The sequence below is a fragment of the Pinus tabuliformis genome, chromosome 5_1, assembly GCF_031772625.1.
Source record: "Pinus tabuliformis cultivar Carrire ecotype Pingquan chromosome 5_1, CPIR1, whole genome shotgun sequence".
Classification (NCBI taxonomy): Eukaryota; Viridiplantae; Streptophyta; class Pinopsida; order Pinales; family Pinaceae; genus Pinus; species Pinus tabuliformis.
The window spans coordinates 890,552,016-890,556,977 of NC_142305.1; positions in this window are offsets into that span (position 1 = coordinate 890,552,016).

Below are 4,962 nucleotides of genomic sequence, written 5' to 3' on the forward strand. Positions count from 1 at the left end.
TTTGGTGTGAAACTACCATTGCTAGATATGCTTGAACACCATCGTGAATTTAAACCCTTAAAGACCCTTGAAGGTATTATTGATGAATCCATTTCATGTAAATGAATGTGCATATTGCCTTGAATGACTTGTGTTAGGACATGGGTTTCAGCCCTGTAGAATTTTTGATGTTCGAGCAACACCTAACCATGAGTGAAGTTTAGCCAGGTCATCAAAATTCAAGCCTGAGTGTTGTAGTGGAGTAGATTTGAAGTTGGGGTCATATAAGACAAAAAAAAATTGTAAAGAGAATTCAAAAAAATTTCAAAGGAGTTGAGGGCTTTATTAACCATTGGGAATTATTGCTAATCTCTTGGTTGATTTGGTCATTAAATGACCTTTCCTAAAGGCTAATTCATGTCGGGGGAGCTGCATCAAACGCCATATGAGCCATCGATGGGAACAATCACAATTGATAGAAGGCATGGAGTTGACGAAGGGTGCAAGACAAGAAAATTCTTGTTACCTTGCATGGAATTTCACATTGCATTGTGTTGGGTTTTCCATAAGGCCTTAAAATGTCTTGGTGCTGTGGCGTGGTGGCAAGATGGGAATATCTTCATTCCGGGGAATGGAGACATGGTTTGTTGTTTAATATGAAAGTGAAAATTAACACAAAGGGTTCAACCTTGGGGGACCCCGACTGAGGCTAAGGTGGTAGAAGCCACATAGGCCAGGAAAGGCTACATGAATTTCAAATGAGAATCCAAAGGGTATGGATTGATGAAGTGGAAATACTGTTGATGTAGTGCACTATCAACATGACACATGGACAATAGAAATGACTATTTTGGATGGCCAAGAGGGACGCTTTTTGGATAATACATGGAAACTTTAGAGGATTCCACGTGCTAGGGTGACAAAACCATGATGTTAGCATTACATCAACAAGACATATATGGAAGGATGACGTGTGTGGTAAGTGGCCCCATGGTTCATGCTAGGTCGCTTAGGAAGGTGCTCGTCAAAGGGTCCTTGTGTTGATTTTTGTAACTATGGTTGGTCTTCATAATGTATATTATGGCACTTGATTTATTTATATTGATTATTATAAAGAATTTTCTTCATGTTAGAGTCAAAATAAAATTATATTTTGAGTCATGTCCCATTTGGATTTCCAAAATAAGAAAAATGATTTTTTTGAAATTGAAAATTTTGGCTCCAAATGTTTTCAAGTCAAAATTCTTCCAAGTCAGGATGACCTAGGAAAAGGACATACCCATTTGACCCAATAGATATCTATATAAATGTAGCTCGAATTCCTCTACAAGGCAACAATTTGATCTCTCTTATTGTTACACTAGAAAAGACCTCGTCATCAGCTCATAGGAGAAGACCAACTTGGATTGAAGTAAAACCCTAATTGACAAGCTTATCTGCCATGGTAACACACCCATAAACTAGTAGAAGGCGTGCTAATGCCGCCTAGTGAGCTAGAATATTGTGTTAACCTACAGATGCATGCTTTTTATCTTCTATAAGGTCGTGTTAACTAACTATCATGAGATTGCAGAGACAAATCACAAGTTAACTCTTTTTGACTCCATCATTTAGTCAAGATTGACTCTAAAATGCTGGAAATAATTGCCTCAGACTCATCTTTAGATGTTTCCTATCCTAATAAAGGATATTATGCAGGAAAAGAGAAATAAAGTAGAGGAAACTTCTGGTTTTTCCCCAAAGATAACTAGTGAAGAAAATGGAAAAAGTTGAGCCTATCATTTCCTATATATTGGAGGCTAGGCCACTGTAACAAGGATCAAAATTCAAGCATTTTTATGCTACCAAGAAACTGCTAAGAGAGAGAGAAGAGCTACGAGATGAAGGAAGATTTGTTGTGACATCATGGTTATAATCTTCCTTATTATATTTAATAATATAGATATATTGTTATTTAGAAAATATTTCAGATTAATCATATCATTAGTTTTAGGCCGATGTTTCGAACCATCTAATGTGGTTCATCCTCAGGAAAACCACATTAGATCGTCAAGACAACGAACATCAAATATTTTTCTTGAGGATGAACCACATTAGATGGTTTTAAACATTAGCCTAAAACTAATGATGTGATTAATCCAAAATATTTTTTGAATAACTATATGGATCACAGAAGTATGAAATCAAATATCTACAGTTGTTCTGTCTATATCATGATTCAAATGTTTACATTTTATGTGTTATAATTATATGATTTAGACTAACACTTTGATACTAATGCATTCGATTTCTATATGCTGTAATATGTTAGTATGTTGAATTGTTGATGTTTATATATGTTTTGAAGATCACTTATTTTCCACTTTGTGTGCAGGTCTTGTTCTTAGAGTTGGTCGAGGGTCCCTTATTTTCCACACTAACTGCTCCAACGAAGTTGTGCAAAGGATAAGGAGGTTTCCACTCGTCCTCCATTTTTCAATTCTTATCTAATATTGTTATGATTGAATGTGTCTAGCATGAAAAACTATAAATCCCTTGATCCATTTTCCTTAGATTTTAGGAAAACTAAGAGGTTTTATGTCCATCCTCTCATGCATTAATCCCTACAACGGTATTGGCGACTCCACTAGGGATCAATCTTTGATTCTCGATTTTGATCTCGTAGACCCTAGATCTATGGCTCTCTCTGCTTCTATCCATTCTTGCTAGCCTGAATTCTTGTCATTCTACCTACTCGCAACCAATACTTCTATTCAAAACCCTTGTTTGACCCGAGTTTACCTTTTCTAGTGAAACTTCTGTAACATGCCATTGGTGTGCTTTCCATAGAATTATAACACCTTCCTATGCCTGATACAAAGTGTTACCCATGTTAATAATGACTTGTGTCAACTGGAGGCATGCGTTGTAATCCCAAACCTCTGTTATCCATCCAGTTCTGTGGATTTCACTATTTGACATTCTCACTTGTTGGTTCATCCTTGGATTTGTTCTATTAGGTTTTTTGTTTTGTTTGTTTGTTTGTTTGTTTTTGTTTTTGCTTTTGTTTGTTTTTTTGGTTGCATGCATGTATATTTTCGTTTTGAATAAATTAGCTTAATTGAATTAGTTTCGATATATATATATATATATATATATATATATATATATATATATAACTAGTTGGTTTAGGTTTAGTTTGGGTTTGTTATCTGAGCATTACATGTTTTCATTGATTTGCTTGTGTTAGAATTGAATTAGAATTGTTTGGTTTTGGAACAAATAGTTACTCTCTCCTTGTAGAAACTCTTATTCATTGAACTGAAATTGAAAAATATATTTTTTTGTATGGTTTGAGTCAGGTCTCACAAATTCCATACATTAACACCCCCTCCAACGACATTAATCAAGTAACCTTAAATCAACCTCGTAATAAAATTGATCAACAACTCTTTTTCAGGATACACACATATTAGTTCAGGCTAGATTCTTGGGATATGTTTTGTAAGTCAACTTCCCAAGACTGAAAAACTTAAACTAGTGTCATTAAAGAGAGAAAATCCCGTTGCACTCACATCATTTGGGACTGCTCCTCTAATAAGGGAGTTAAGCATGAGGAAACATTGGGGTGTGAAATAAGGTAGCCCACCTTTGATTGCATTCCAGTGGGTATTCTATGTACTGCGGATCCTTTTGGGGATATCAAAGCTGAGTCAATGACTCAAGTATCCTACGTACATAGCGTACTACCCACTACCATGAACCCCCAAGTGGTGTGCATGATTTGAGGTGAAATTAGTGGCCATACTTCTAGGGATGAACATAAGGTGATTGGGGCGGGTTGCCCTGGTACGTCAAAAGACGAACCTACTAAGTCTTTAGTTTTTTGGGAGGATATTCGTCTTCACGAGAGTGGTTGGCCCCTTCTTACCAAGGTTCAGGTGATGCTCAAGAGAAATCATAACTGTTACATTATAACATCTCTTTCTTATATCCCTTCAATACTGGGTTTCATCTCTAGCTAGTTGTGTTTATTAGATGATGTCTTTTCCTTTCGCTGCTTACTGATCTATTTTAAAGTATTTTTATTTTTAGTTGTGTTCTCTTTGCTACTAAGGCTGTTATATATATCACACTTAGTTTAAAAGTTTGTTAAAATATATCATTCACTGTGGCTACCTTCGACCCTCGTCGTATGTCTCGGTGACAATAAGGTCTTCCTCCACTAGTTGTGAAGGAATTTTTGAGCTTCAGTGAATCAAATTCCCCCTCTACACAAGGGAATCAGTCTCCATTATCAAATATTGAATCACAGAGTACTTCCCAAGAACTCTTTTACTAGAGAACTTCTTTACTAAAGGTGTCTTGCCTCATTTTAATCCTCCACTTACTAATTCTCGTGGGCCTATTTTAGTTCAAGTTGCACCCTTGCCTGTCATGTATTTGTCAGTTTCCACTCCCATTGTTCCGATGACTACTAGTGGGTCACAATATTTTGTGGACACTTTTTCTCTGCTGCCACTTCCCTCGCCTATAACTAGTGCAACACTGTTGATTGGTTATCCTACTATCCAGACTATGCCTAGGCCAATCATTCCAACTACACCTACTGTGGATGGAGTTCAAAACCTTTCTGTCTCTAGCCCATTTGTGTCAACTTCTAGACCTATGACTATCACCCCTATAGGTGTGGTTAGTATGACTTCCTTCAAAAATATGTTTGGTTGGAATCCTTTGTTAAGTTCTAACCCCTTGGCAATTACGTCTGGGGGAAATTATTCCAGCATTTACATACCCGTTGGGGGCATGCCAGTCCATATTCCTCCTATGGTACAATCTAGTCCTTCGTTGATTGATCTATTTCCTCCTAGTGGACATACTAACAATAGTAGTCCTACACACGATGCACATTATGCGGTCAATAGTATCCCTCAACTCGGTCCTACTGCATCTATATGGGACCCCCCTGCTCAACAACCATTGAATCAAGGGGGAAATTTCTAT